The sequence below is a fragment of the Ranitomeya variabilis genome, chromosome 8 (assembly GCF_051348905.1).
Source record: "Ranitomeya variabilis isolate aRanVar5 chromosome 8, aRanVar5.hap1, whole genome shotgun sequence".
Lineage (NCBI taxonomy): Eukaryota > Metazoa > Chordata > Amphibia > Anura > Dendrobatidae > Ranitomeya > Ranitomeya variabilis.
In genome coordinates, this window is record NC_135239.1 from 182,548,997 (window position 1) to 182,564,830 (window position 15,834).

Below are 15,834 nucleotides of genomic sequence, written 5' to 3' on the forward strand. Positions count from 1 at the left end.
GACATGGTGGATACCAGCAAATGATATTAATTAAAACACAATTTATTCTGATACATATGAAATATTATTGTTATTTTTTATGTCAGTACTAGGTAACAAAAGGTAACATAGGGACACAAAGTTCTATAAAAGAAATGCACAATTTTTTATAATGGTAATATCTAGAAGAGCATGGAATACCATCTCTTGGATCCCTACTGGGGGAATAGGTTGTAGATGCAGTTGAAGACTACCCAAAGGTGGTACAAAAAAGGAACAATGCCAAACCAAGTCACGTTATACTAACCCAACTGGTAACTGTCCCAAAATTCTATCCAAGTACTATTTCCGTGAAAAGGCAAGTCTTATTGTTCTTCTGATGTGATCTTAATTTCACATTACTGTCTGGGCTGTCTTAGGGTGTATTTTCGTTGGACAACTCGTAGCCATTAAATGACTGCTAATCGATTACATTGAAGTGATTGTATAGCAGTCTGTTTAGAGTGGCCAACAAGAAAGTATCATTGCTCTTGGCAGGAATATGAATTCTACCTGTGTTTACAAATTACTTGGTGCTGTCGATAATAATGGGTTTCAACCCAACTTAAAGCACCACTTTCATCATGTTTATTGCTTTTAGTGCTGGAGTGGTAATACTAATCTAAGTTCCCTGTCCCTAGTCTTATACGTAGCCCAGTGGGAGCGAGCAGAGGACCCAGAGGAGAGCAAATGGGTGATGGGTGGGAATTGGACAGGTCAGTAGTGATGAACGAACGTGCTGGGATAAGGTGTTATCCGAGCATGCTCGGGAGCTAACTGAGTAACTTTGGCGTTCTCGAATAATATTTGCGAGTCCCTGCGACTACATGTCTCGCGGCTATTCGACAACCGTAACACATGCAGGGATTGTCTAAGAAACAGGCAGTCTAACAGCCACGAGACATGCAGCCGCGGAGACTTGAACATATTTTTTGAGCACACCAAGGTCACTCTTTTAGCACTTGAGCACATTCGCTCATCACTACAGGTGAATGTGAAGTTTTGAACTTCTTTCTGTCCCTCCTTTTATTATTCATTAGGGTCTGTAGAGAACCCCATGACATAATAAACATCTTTTCACAGCAAGTTTAATTAAGACAAAGTTTATTAGGACAGGCTCGAATCTGCTGTCCAATTTGAGTAAATCTGCCCAAAATGAGTTTCTAATAAAAAGTGGTCCAGCTAATCTACAGCAAGCAAAGTAATGTTCTGTTCCCAAAAAAAAATAAAAAGTGTTGCACTTAAGTTTTTTTTAGCTTTCAAATTGACATTTTGGAAACATTTTGGCTTTACATAAAATCTCCATGGAAGCCTTGGTTCTTTTTCCAATTTCTTTTCTTTTTTCAATTTCTTTGTCCCTTTTTTTCCTCTTTTATTCACACAGAATAAATATTTCTGTCCTCCCCGGCACAAAAGGATTTTTGTCATTATTGAAAGGGCATTCCAGAAGTAATGAGACAAAAGTTTTGCTTCCATCTAGCCGAGATGATATAGCGCAGGTGGTTCCAAAGACAGTTTTCACTATGTCTCAAAAACATTAAGCAGGATTTCCAGCTTCCTCTGTGGCTATTAGTATAAGATGTAGGTCATGTTATGGATTTATAGGACCATAAATCACCTGACCTTTCATTTTGTTTCTCACTATCTTGACGTGTCGATGGATTCAAACTGAATGTATCTGCAGCTGATAAAATGAATCCGCCTCGTTGTGCATTATGGTCTTACTTTCAACGCTCTTGTTTATACAAATTGCTATTAATCTGGGGTTGCCTTTAATCATGTACTAGTGTTTGCAGGTGGATTTATATCTACAGAAAGTGGTAAAGAGGAAATATTCAGTCGTGTCATGTATTTATTACCTAACCGTTGCATCTTGAGGTAGATAAATTACGGTCTGCACATTGTTAGAGGAACAATCACTATAGTTAGGAAAACTTCTGAAAACAATAAAACAATAAAAATATTTTAAAAAGATCTTCTGAAGAATAATATTCGGGATACATATATCCGTTGGATGCCTGAGATCCTTTTTAACGCACTACGAGTTAATAGAGTGGAATCCATCATTTAAAAAAAAAGACTCTTTCACTCTGGAGGACTTAGCCCATTTATTACATAGAACACGGTGTAATACTTCTTTTATCCAGTGGGAGTGCTGCAGAGAAATAAAATGTAATTCCAGGTTTCTACTCTGATCGAAGCAAAATTGTTGGGGGTCCAAGCTGTAGGGACACTCAGTGATCAGCTTGTCATCATTTAATGTATTGTCAAAAACTGACAGTAAAGAGATTTTCAGAAGCTAGTTTAAAAAGAACCTTTCACTTGCCATTAAAAGGAACTTGTCATGCTGAAAATGATGTCTGACTTACAAGCAGGAAGTTATAATACAGCATGAAGAACTGATCAGATTGATAGGCATTTTTGTGGGAAGTTTTAAGAAGCACTCCCATTAAGTTTGTATCTTCTTAATACTGTATATTGCAATCATCACATTATATAGTACTGTGTACTTACAATTTCTTATTTTGGTTTTCTACCCAGTTAATTATTTTCTGTTTTATTAGGTCTATGATATCGCGTGATTAAAACTGACTAGCTGAGTCTATGTCTATGTAGAAAGAGGAGGTTGCTGCACGAGTAATCATTAGAGTCCAGTCCTACTAGTGGTTGACAGTAGTGTTGAGCAATAACTTCCGATATTTGAAAGTATCGGTATCGGATTGGATCGGCCGATACGGGCAAAATATCGGATCTCGCCAATACCGATACCCAATACCAATACAAGTCAATGGGACACAAATATCGGAAGGTATCCTGGATGGTTCCCAGGGTCTGAAGGAGAGGAAACTCTCCTTCAGGCCCTGGGATCCATATTCATGTAAAAAATAAAGAATAAAAATTTAAAAAAATGGATATACTCACCCTCGGACGGCCCCTGGCTGTCACCGCTGCAAGCGTCTGCCTCCGTTCCCAAGAATGCAGAGTGAAGGACCTTCGATGACGTCACGGCTTGTGATTGGTCGCGTGACCGCTCATGTGACCGCTCACACGACCAATCACAAGCCGCGACGTCATCGCAGGTCCTACACTCACTGCATTCTTAGGAACAGAGGCTGCCGGTTACACCGCTAAGGTCCAGGGTCCGCCGGAGGGGTGAGTATATCCATATTTTTTATTTTTATTCTTTATTTTTTACATTAATATGGATCCCAGGGCCTGAAGGAGAGTCTCCTCTCCTCCAGACCCTGGGAACCACACACTGGGAACTTCCAATTCCGATTTCCGATATCACAAAAATATCGGAACTCGGTATCGGAATTTCGATACAGCGAAAATCGGCCGATACCCAATATTTGCAGTATCGGAATGCTCAACACTAGTTGACAGTGATCCCTGTATGACTGTTAATGCAGATATATTAGTTAGTCACTGAGTAGCCCCACCTACTGGACTTCTATACATACAAACACCAGGGATTTTAATGAATAAAACACAAAAGTTATACTGAATCTTTTCCTACTCACCAATACATTACTCTGCTCAGCATCTCCTCCTTTATACCATGCTAGCCACAGATCGGACTACATGTACAGTGAGACAGGTTCCCTTTAAAATGTAATTGTTTTATCTGGTCTAAATGTTGCTGCTCCCCTGATTCATTTTTTTTCTCTACCTGAGCCTCTCCATGTCTGATATATTGCCCCTCTTTTCTGTACATAAATTTAGTATTGTTGAGTCCAAGAGGTCCACAGAGAAATGTTGAGGGTCCCACCTCCTCACAGACAAATAATGCAAAATTCAGTATGTCAGTGGTATATACTCAAACAAAGAATTCCATATTTATAGGGTAACTATCACCAAAATCAACTAAATTTTTTTATCAGTCAGAAAAGAAAAACTATTGAACTTTATAAATGCACTTCCTTCAAATTATACATACAGCCTCAGCAGAAAAAGTACACTCCTTTGAAAAGTAAGATTTTAACCAATATCTCACTGAACACAAGAACAATTTTCTAAATTTTGGCAAGACTGATCTACAAAGCCATCCACAACCTGTCCCCTCCATATATCTCTGAACTAATCTCCCAATATCTTCCCTCACGTAATCTTCGATCCTCCTCTCCTCCACACTTATTCGTTCCTCACACAACCGCCTCCAAGATTTCTCCCGAATATCCCCCATCCTCTGGAATTCCATGCCTCAACACGTCCGCTTATACACCACCCTCGGATCCTTCAGACGGAACCTGAAAACCCATCTCTTCAGGAAACCCTACAGCCTAGAATAACCATTCCGCCGACCACCCTCAGATCCTTCAGATGGAACCTGAAAATCTATCTCTTCAGGAAAGCCTACACCCTGCAATAACTATTCCGCCGCCTCACCACCACCCGAGCTGCCGCCTCACCACCACCTGATCTGCCGCCTCAACACCACCAGAGCTGCCGCCTCACCACCACCAGAGCTGCCGCACCCCCAACCTTCTGTCTCTTCCCCATTATCCCATAGAATGTAAGTCAGCAAGAACAGGGTCCTCTCCCCTCTGTACCAGTCTGCATTGTAAATTTGTTTCCTGTAGACAATATCTATAACTCTGTACATAACCCCTTTCCCATGTACAGCACCATGGAATAATGGTGCTATATAAATAAATAATAATAATATCAGAACATTTTTTAACTCACAACTTGAAATTAATGTTAATAATATAAAACTTTCATTACAAATTCTCCAGTTTTACTCAAATTAGGTAATGTATAAATGAGTATATCCCACATCAAAAACTATTACTTCCAGTGTTAGGAGTTGAGTTCCCACTGCTGCACAGGGGGAATCTCGAACCATGTCTGCTGCGGTCTCTCATTCTGCATCAGCCGCAGTGGAGCCTGCTCGGCGGAGACGTCGGTCCCAGTGTCTTGCTCAGTCTCACTCTGTGCAAAGGGTTACTGCTGCTTTTCCAGCTTCTGCCATGGAAGCCAGTGCTGGGCAGTGGCGAGCAGACGCTTTTGGGACTAAGTTCTGCTTTTCCCCTTCTGAGCATGCCCAGGGCAAGATCTTCCGTTGGAGATCGAGGGTCACATGCTCAGATACTGCAGCAGATCCCATTGGTCCTCCAGGAATGTCCAGAAGGTGCTCAACTTCTGTGGCAGCCTCCCATTGGTCCTTCTGGGAAGGTCCTGTACATGCTGCAGCTGCATCCCGTTTTTCAAGACTTTGTGAACGACATCTTCCAGGAGATGCTCACTACCTCGGTCATAGTCTATCTGGATGATATTCTCATCTACTCTCCAGATATTGACTCCCATCGGAGAGATGTTCGCAACGTTTTTGACCTCTTATGGGCAAACTCCCTCCACGCCAAGTTGGAGAAGTGTGTGTTTGAGCAGGAGTTCTAGCCTTTCCTTGGCTATATCATCTCTGCCCAGGGATTGGCTATGGATCCTGCCAAGCTACAGGCTGTGATGGACTGGCAAGAACCCCATACTTTTAAAGCAGTGCAGCGCTTTATGGGGTTCATTAATTACTATCGCCAGTTCATCCCACACTTCTGAACTTTGGTAGCTCCCTTGGTTGCCCTCACCAAGAAGGGAGCAAATCCCAAGTTGTGGTCGGAGGAGGTTTCCAAGGCCTTTCTCTTGACTAAGTCACACTTTGCTAGTGCTCCCATCCTACATCGCCCGATGTAGATAAGCCATTTATTATGGAGGTGGATGCCTCATCCGTTGGTGCTGGAGCAGTCCTCTTCCAAAAGGATGCTCAAGGTCGGAAGTATCCTTGCTTCTTCTTCTCCAAGACCCTTTCACCAGCGGAGAGGAATTATTCCATCGGGGACAGGGAGTTGCTAGCCATGAAGTTGGCTTTCTCAGAGTGGAGACACCTCTTGGAGGGAGCTCGCTTTCCCTTCCAAGTGTTCACAGACCACAAGAACTTGGTGTACTTACAGATGGCCCAGAGGCTGAATTCTCGCCAGGCTAGATGGTCCCTGTTCTCTGTTCCATTTTACTCTCCATTTTGTCTCCGGGGAGAAGAACATTCGTGCCGATGCTCTCTCTCGCTCCGTAGTGTCATCTGAGGAGGAGGAGGAGCCTCGGCTTATTGTCCCTTCTGAGAGCCTGAGAACTGAGGCTCCGGTTTCGCTAGAGTCTGTGTCCCCAGGCAAGACTTTCGTTCCATCTAATTTGCGACCGGAAGTTCTCTCTTGGGCTCACTCGTCCAGGGTGGGTGGACATTTTGGGACCAAGAGGACATCTGAGCTTTTGGTGAGGACGTACTGGTGGCCGCATATGGCCCGTGATGTTGGGGACTATATTCGGCCGTGTGTCTCCTGCGCCAAGAATCGGTCTCCTCGGCAACGGCCTGCTGGGCAACTTTACCCCCTGCCGGTGGCAGACAGGCCCTGGGAGATGGTCAGGATGGACTTCGGGGTGGGCTTACCCAAGTCTCGTAACTGCACCATTCTCTGGGTTGTCACTGATCATTTCTCTAAGATGGTGCACTTGGTGCCGCTTCCACGGTTACCTTCTGCACTGGCCTTGGCGGCATTGTTCATTAAACATATTTTCCGTTTACATGGCATGCCTGATAAAATTGTCAGTGACTGGGGTCTCCAGTTTGCATCTCAGTTTTGGAGGGAGCTCTGTCGTTTACTCAGCATAGAACTAAATCTCTCCTCTGCATATCACCCTGAGACGAATGGGTTGGTAGAGAGGGCCAACCAGACTCTGGTGACATATTTGCGACATTTTGTCTCTGCTAGGCAGGATGACTGGGCATCTTTGCTACCTTGGGCAGAATTTCCTCTGAACAACGACGTAGCCGATTCCACTGGGCAGACTCCTTTTCTCCTTAATTACGGCCAGCATCCACGTGTCCCTGTGCCCATGCCCGTGTCATCCACTGATTCCAGGGTGGCAGACTGGGCAGTGGAAGCACGCAACATTTGGGACCGCACACAGGATGCCATTTGGGCTTCCAAGGAGAGAATGAGGGTTTCTGCCAATGCTCACCGGCGCCCTGCTCCGACCTTTGCTCCTGGCGATTTAGTGTGGCTCTCCGCCCATAACATCAGGCTGCGAGTTGAGTCCACTAAGTTTGCGCCTTGCTACATTGGTCCTTTCAAGGTTCTGGAACAGGTTAACCCTGTGGTCTACCGTTTGGCTATTCCTCCGCGCCTTGGTATCACCGACACCTTCCACGTTTCCCTCTTAAAGCCCGTCTATATGTCCCGGTTTTCTGAGTCATCTGCCAGGACATCAGGTTCGTCCACGGATGAGTACGAGGTGAATGCTATCGTGGGGTGCAAGGTAGTACGTGGCAAAAAAAACCTATCTGGTTGACTGGAAGGGCCACGGCCCTACGGACAGAACCTGGGAACCTGTAGAGAACATTCGGGCTCTGCTGCTCATTGCAGCCTTTGAGCGTAGCGAGGCCCAAGGAGGGGGGGTAATGTTAGGAGTCGAGTTCCCGCTGCTGCGCAGGGGGAATCTCGAACAAGGTCTGCTGCGGTCTCTCATTCTGCATCAGCCGCAGTGGAGCCTGCTCAGTGGAGATGTCAGTCCCAGCATCTTGCTCAGTCTCACTCTGTGCAAAGGGTTACTGCTGCTTTTCCAGCTTCTGCCATGGAAGCCAGTGCTGGGCAGCGGCGAGCAGATGCTTTTTGGACTAAGTCCTGCTTTTCCCCTTCTGAGCATGCTCAGGGCAAGATCTCCCGTTGGAGATCGAGGGTCACATGCTCAGATACTGCAGCAGATCCCATTAGTCCTCCAAGAAGGTCCTGAAGGTGCTCAACTTCTGTGGCAGCCTCCCTTTGGTCCTTCTGGGAAGGTCCTGTACATGCTGCAGCTATAAGAGGTTTGCATGGCCGCCCGGCCATGCGCTAGTATACACTTGTTTATGTGTGTGTTGTGAGTGAAAGTCGCTCTTAATCATCCCCTCCCTTGTGTTTGAATGCTCGCGTAAGTAGGATGATTGTAATCTAGCGCCCGACTAGTAACCAACACTGGTACACAAACAGTGTCTATTGCTGTGACCGCCAGTGCGGCGCCATGCGCTATCACCGCGCTTTCCAAACCCAAGTCTGGGTGGTTAGTGGCGTCCGCCAGTGCGGCATCGCATGCACTCTCATGCTATTTAATTATTAGTTTTGTTATGTGCGGTACTGCGGCTCTGTGACACAACAGGGTTCGACTATTTCATACAGGGTGAAGCTAACCAGTGTGTATCCTCATTGTACCGCCATATAGTCCGTCATTGCTTAGCAGCAGGTTCCATCTCTGCACGGTGGACCCCGGGCTGCGAACGCACCTTATTCTTTTTCTCTAATTATTTGGTGCATTCCGCTAGCCCTAACATCCAGTATATTAAATGACCTACATGATTTTTAAGAACAGCACCATGTTTTGTAGGACTGGGATGAACAAATTGGTGACATATTGCAACATTTATCTTTTTCCATTCTTCATTAACGACCTCTTTTAAAGCTTGGATGCTGGATGGAGAGTGATGACAACTTGTCTCTGCTGAATTCCTCATAGGTGGTCCATTGGATTCAGATCAGGAGACACTTGGCCACTGAATCACTTTCACCCTGTTCTTCACAAATGCATAATTATTTAAACAGCATAAAGGATCCCTTAAAAATGTAACCTTTAATAATCTTACTAAAATTTCAAGCCAACATAATAATACATGAAGTCGGCCCTATTTTATTTTAGGAATAACCAACAGAGCATATCGTAACATATAACCTCTGTTAAGTGTGATAAAGCAAGCAATCAGACCCGTAGGTGGTCTACTAGATCCTAGATGTGCAAAGAACATACATACATAGTGTGAAAAAGTGTTTGCCCCCTTCCTGATTTCCTATTCTTTTGCATGTTTGTCACACTTAAATGTTTCAGATCACCAAACAAATTTAAATATTAGATAAAGATAACACGAGTAACCACAAAATGCAGTTTTTAAATGAAAGTCTTTATTACTGAGGGAAGAAGAAATCCAAACCTACAGGGCCCTGCGTGAAAAAGTGATTGCCCCTAAGAACTCGTTGGGCCACCCTTAGGAGCAACAATTGTAATCAAGCATTTGCAATAACTGGCAATGAGTCTTTCACCATGGAGGAATTTTGAACCACTAATTGTCTGTCTGCGATCTCCAGGATGTCTCCTCTCTACCTGATGTCTCCAGTTCCTCAGCTAACCCTGTCCTGTGTTCCTCACCTGTTTGCTGCACAGACTCCTGTGACTGGTACTATTTTCAATTAATTCACCATAAACTGAAATTTTGTGAAAAATTGGCAGAGCCTTACAAATTTCTTGATCTCTGCGGGCTACCTTAGCTGTCAGTATCTAAGTAAAACAATAGAAAAAAAACAGTTTAGTAAATTTTCATTTTTGATGATACGTCCTCTTTAAGGTAAGGGAAAGATTCTCTTTAAGATACACAACCAAATTAGCATGCTTGTTAATGACCACAGCAGTAAAAGTGAAAAATGCCAACATCTCTTAACTTCTGATTTAACCCATTACTTGCCAAATTAAAATTTTTACAAGTACGGATTTTTCAGAAAAGGGTGTCCCAATATTCAATTAAAAATGACAATGACATGATTTCCTATTTTGAAAACATTCATTTTACAAACCCAACACATAATTGGACCTTATTATAAAAATTATAAAATTTTAGTTGCTAGAAGCTAAAGATTAGGCGTCCCAAAAAAAAGGACATTGGTAGATAATGGGTTAATTGGTAATTTTTACATTTTACATAGAAATTCTATTTCATATGTTTATACCTACAGACAAATTCCTGAAGGCATTTCTTTCACGTTGAGCACAGAATTGTCACTTTACTACAAACTTTATATAAATTCAGAACTAACCTTTTCGTAATAGTCCAATAAAGTATGGCTACTGTGTGTGACGAGGAGCATTGCACATTCAGTTTTCTGCTAAATGACAGACAAATAAGTCCCTAGAAATAGATTATAAAACTGGAGTCATTTCTTTTAAGCTCAGCAAACACATGAAACTCATACATGGATCAATGGAAGGATGCGTGTTCTGGACAGGAAAGTAAAGGATGGCTCTGCTGTGTATTCTGTCACTAATCTATTCTTGGCAGAAACTGGGTGTAGGCTTTTTCTTTTGAAACTTTTCATTTTACTTCAAAATGAACTTAGCAGGTGGGAAAATTTTCTGAAAGAGCGGCCTATTATACAGAATGAACAGCTGGTAAAACATGTCCAAAAGTCACATTTTAAAATAATTTGAAATTAACTTTGTGTTAAATAAAAAGAAACAACTATGTCACAAAAATAAACGCGATACATTATACTTGATTTTTCCCTGAAAAACAACATAAAGCTACAAAAAAAACAAACCAAAAAACAGAATTTATTATGAGGGAATTATTTGGTGACAATTTTGACTCACTTTAACCTTTTCTTGCATATATGTTAAATTTGTCACATTTTTCACTTTGGCGTTTATTTTTAAAAATTGACTAGAAACTAAAGCACAGAACACTCATGCCACCAGCTAAAAGTGGAGATAACACACCAAAGATGGAGGAGTTATTCCAAGTATTCTCAAGAGTAGCATTTGCCAAAAATAATAAAAGTTTAATAATTTAAAGGAATGAACATTGCTTTACCATCAATGGCTGTTGCACAATTCTCCGTCAATGGAGAACCTGAATCTGAAAAAAATTGCCACTGCTGCCAGCTGTTCTCTATCAATTTTCAGCTTTATTTATTTAATTTATACAGCGCCATTAATTCAATAATGCCTTACAGACATTACTAGCATTGTACCCATTAGCACTCACAATCTAGATTCCCTATCAGTATGTCTTTGGAGTGTGGGACTAAACCGGAGAACTTGGAGGAAACCCACGCAAACATGAGGAGAGCATACAAAGTCCTTGCAGATGTTGTCCTTGGTGGGGTTTGAACCCACCTGTCTTGTATATCAGTTTTTATCTGTTTTTATATGTGATAGCTTGAAAATCCATGGAGAAAAGTAGGTAGCATGAACAATTTATTATCAGTGTAAAGATTACCCCAGATGTTGCATCAATGGAGTGAAACATCGTGCAAACTGTCAGCATAGTAGACTTGTTGATGAAGTACTGTGAAAGTCCAGGTAATGTGCATTGTAAAGCCAAGAATACTGGCGCGTAGGCAGATCACTGCTGATACTATACATGATACGGCACACACGGAGGAGGAGGAGAGAGCATTGCACGGATGTCAATCATGCGTTTGTTGGCATGATTTCAACGGAATGGGCAAGACTGCAGTAGCATGAGCACACGTCTCTCGACAGCTCAAAATCATTAGCATGTGTGGCATAAAAATATTAAATTAGTGATTTTTGACAAAAGGGTTTTCTAGATTTACGATATTGATGACCCATGACTAGGATAGGTCTAATAAAGTATATCATATTGATGAGGGTGGTGTCACTCGGCACCTAGTCTAGAGATGAGCGATTCGATACAAAGCAAATCAAACAAATTCACCTTAAATTTCACCAAAATTCAGATTTGTTAGAATTAAAATTTTCTCTGATTTGATTTATGCCAATCGAGCAAAATAGACTGCCCTTGAATTTTGTTAGTTTCAAAAGAGCTGAGAAAGTGGTAAAAAAAATTACATTATTAATACTCACTTGGCCATCACCTATCTTTTTTTTTGCTCTGGTAAAAGTTGTAGTCTTCTCTAGGCAAACTTTGACACCTTCTGTCCCCTTTCATCTTTGGTGACTCACAAGCTAAAGGTACCGTCACATTAAGCGACGCTGCAGCGATAGCGACAACGATGCCGATCGCTGCAGCGTCGCTGTTTGATCGCTGGAGAGCTGTCACACAGACCGCTCTCCAGCGACCAACGATGCCGAGGTCCCCGGGTAACCAGGGTAAACATCGGGTTGCTAAGCGCAGGGCCGCGCTTAGTAACCCGATGTTTACCCTGGTTACCAGCGTAAAAGTAAAAAAAACAAACAGTAGATGCTCACCTGCGCGCCCCCAGCGTCTGCTTCCTGACACTGACTGAGCTCCGGCCCTAACAGCACAGCGGTGACGTCACCGCTGTGCTTTCACTTTCACTTTAGGGCCGGATCTCAGTCAGAGCAGGAAGCAGACGCTGGGGGCGCGCAGGTGAGCATGTACTGTTTGGTTTTTTTACTTTTACGCTGGTAACCAGGGTAAACATCGGGTTACTAAGCGCGGCCCTGCGCTTAGTAACCCGATGTTTACCCTGGTTACCAGTGTAAAACATCGCTGGTATCGTTGCTTTTGGTGTCAAACACAACGATACACGGCGATCGGACGACCAAATAAAGTTCTGGACTTTATTCAGCGACCAGCGACATCACAGCAGGATCCTGATCGCTGCTGCGTGTCAAACTAAACGATATCGCTAGCGAGGACGCTGCAACGTCACGGATCGCTAGCGATATTGTTTAGTGTGACGGTACCTAAAGGTTTTATGCCTATGCATATTATGCTCTGGGGTCTGGAGAGACCCCAGAAAATAATACACTGTGTGCAGAATTATTAGGCATGCTGTATTTTAGAGGATTATTTTTATTACTGATCAACAACTATGTTCTCAATCAACCCAAAAGATTCATAAATATCAAAGCTTAACCCCTTTACCCCCAAGGGTGGTTTGCACGTTAATGACCGGGCCAATTTATGAGGTTATAACTCTGGAACGCTTCAACGGATCTTGGTGATTCTGGCACTGTTTTCTCGAGACATATTGTACTTCATGATAGTGGTAAAATTTCTTCGATATAACTTTTTTTGTGAAAAAAATGAAAATTTGGTGAAAATGTTGAAAATTTCGCAATTTTCCAAATTTGAATTTTTGTGCCCTTAAATCACAGAGATATGTCACACAAAATACTTAATAAGTAACATTTCACACATGTCTATTTTACATCAGCACAATTTAGGAACCAAAATTTTTTTTTTTTAGGGGGTTATAAGGGTTAAATTTGACCAGCAATTTCTCATTTTTACAACACCATTTTTTTTAGGGACCACATCTCATTTGAAGTTATTTTGAGGGGTCTATATGACAGAAAATACCCAAGTGTGACACCATTCTAAAAACTGCACCACTTAAGGTGCTCAAAACCACATTCAAGAAATTTATTAACCATTCAGATGTTTCACAGGAATTTTTGGAACGTTTAAATAAAAATTAACATTTAAATTTTTTTTACACAAAATTTATTTCAGCTCCAATTTGTTTTATTCTACCAAGGGTAACAGGAGAAATGGACCCCAAAAGTTGTTGTACAATTTGTCCTGAGCACGCTGATACCCCATATGTGGGGGTAAACCACTGTTTGGGCGCACCGCAGAGCTCGGAAGGGAAGGAGTGCCATTTGACTTTTCAATGCAAAATTGACTGGAATTGAGATGGAATGCCATGTTGCGTTTGGAGAGCCCCTGATGTGCCTAAACATTGAAACCCCCACAAGTGACACCATTTTGGAAAGTAGACCCACTAAGGAACTCATCTAGATGTGTCATGAGCACTTTGACCCACCAAGTGCTTCACAGAAGTTTATAATGCAGAGCCGTAAAAATAAAAAATCCTATTTTTTCACAAAATTATCTTTTTGCCCCCAATTTTTTATTTTTCCAAGGTTAAGAGAAGAAATTGGACTGCAAAAGTTATTGTGCAATTTGTCCTGAGTATGCTGATACCCCATATGTGGGGGTAAACCACTGTTTGGGCGCATAGCAGAGCTCGGAAGGGAAGGAGCGCCATTTGACTTTTCAATGCAAAATTGACTGGAATTAAGATGGGACGCCATGTCGGGTTTGGAGAGCCCCTGATGTGCCTAAACATTAAACCCCCCACAAGTGACACTATTTTGGAAAGTAGACCCCCTAAGGAACTTATCTAGATGTGTTTTGAGAGCTTTGATCCCCCAAGTGTTTCACTACAGTTTATAACGCAGAGCCGTGAAAATAAAAATTCTTTTTTTTTTTTGCAAGAATGATTTTTTAGCCCCCAGTTTTGTATTTTTACAAGGGTAACAGGATAAATTGGACCCGAAAAGTTGTTGCCCATTTTGTCATGAGTACGCTGATACCCCATATGTGGGGGGGAATCCACTGTTTGGGCACATGGCAGAGCTCGGGAGGGAAGGAGCGCCATTTGGAATGCTGACTTAGATGGATTGGTTAGCAGGCGTCTTGTTGCATTTGCAGAGACCCTGATGTACCCAAACAGTAGAAACCCCCCACAAGTAACCCCATATTGGAAACTAGACCTCCCAAGGAACTTATCTAGATGTGTTGTGAGAACTTTGAACCCCCAAGTGTTTCACTACAGTTTATAACGCAGAGCCGTGAAAATAAAATTATTTTTTTTCCACAAAAATTATTTTTCAGCCCCCAGTTTTGTATTTTCCCAAGGGTAACAGGAGAAATTGGACCCAAAAATTTGTTGTCCAATTTGTCCTGAGTACGCTGATACCCCATATGTGGGGGGGAACTACTGTTTGGGCGCATGGCAGAGCTCGGAAGGGAAGGAGCGCCATTTGGAATGCAGACTTAGATGGATTGGTCTGCAGGCGTCACGTTGCATTTGCAGAGCCCCTGATGTACCCAAACAGTAGAAACCCCCCAAAGTGACACCATATTGGAAACTAGACCTCCCAAGGAACTTATCTAGATGTGTTGTGAGAACTTTGAACCCCCAAGTGTTTCACTACAGTTTACACCGCAGAGCCGTGAAAATAAAAAATCTTTTTTTCCCACAAAAATGATTTTTAGCCCCCAAATTTATATTTTCCCAAGGGTAATGAGAACTTGGACTGCAAAAGTTGTTGTCCAATTTGTCCCGAGTATGCTGATGCCCCATATGTTGGGGTAAACCCCTGTTTGGGAACACGGGAAAGCTCGGAAGGGAAGGAGCACTGTTTTACTTTTTCAATGCAGAATTGGCTGGAATTGAGATCGGACGCCATGTCGTGTTTGGAGAGCCCCTGATGTGCCTAAACAGTGGAAACTCCCTAATTCTAACTGAAACCCTAATCCAAACACACCCCTAGCCCTATTCCCAACGTTAACCCTAACCACACCCCTAACCCTGACACACCCCTAACTCTAATCCCAACCCTAATCCCAACTGTAAATGTAATCCAAACCCTAACCCTAACTTTAGCCCCAACCCTAACCCTAACTTTAGCCCCAACCCTAACCCTAACTTTAGCTCCAACCCTAGCCCCAACCCTAACCCTAGCCCTAACCCTAGCCCTAACCCTAGCCCTAGCCCTAACCCTAACCCTAGCCCTAACCCTAGCCCTAGCCCTAACCCTAGCCCTAACCCTAGCCCTAACCCTAGCCCTAACCCTAGCCCTAACCCTAACCCTAATGGGAAAATGGAAATAAATACATTTTTGTATTTTATTATTTTTCCCTAACTAAGGGGGTGATGAAGGGGGGTTTGATTTACTTTTATAGCATTTTTTTATAGCGGATTTTTATGATTGGCAGCCGTCACACACTAAAAGACGCTTTTTATAGCAAAAAAGTTTTTGCGTCTCCACATTTTGAGACCTATAATTTTTCCATATTTTGGTCCACAGAGTCATGTGAGGTCTTGTTTTTAGCGGGACGAGTTGACGTTTTTAATGGTAACATTTTTGGACACGTGACAGTTTTTGATCGCTTTTTATTCCGATTTTTGTGAGGCAGAATGACAAAAAAAACAGCTATTCATGAATTTCTTTTGGGGGAGGCGTTTATACTGTTCCACGTTTGGTAACATTGATAAAGAAGTT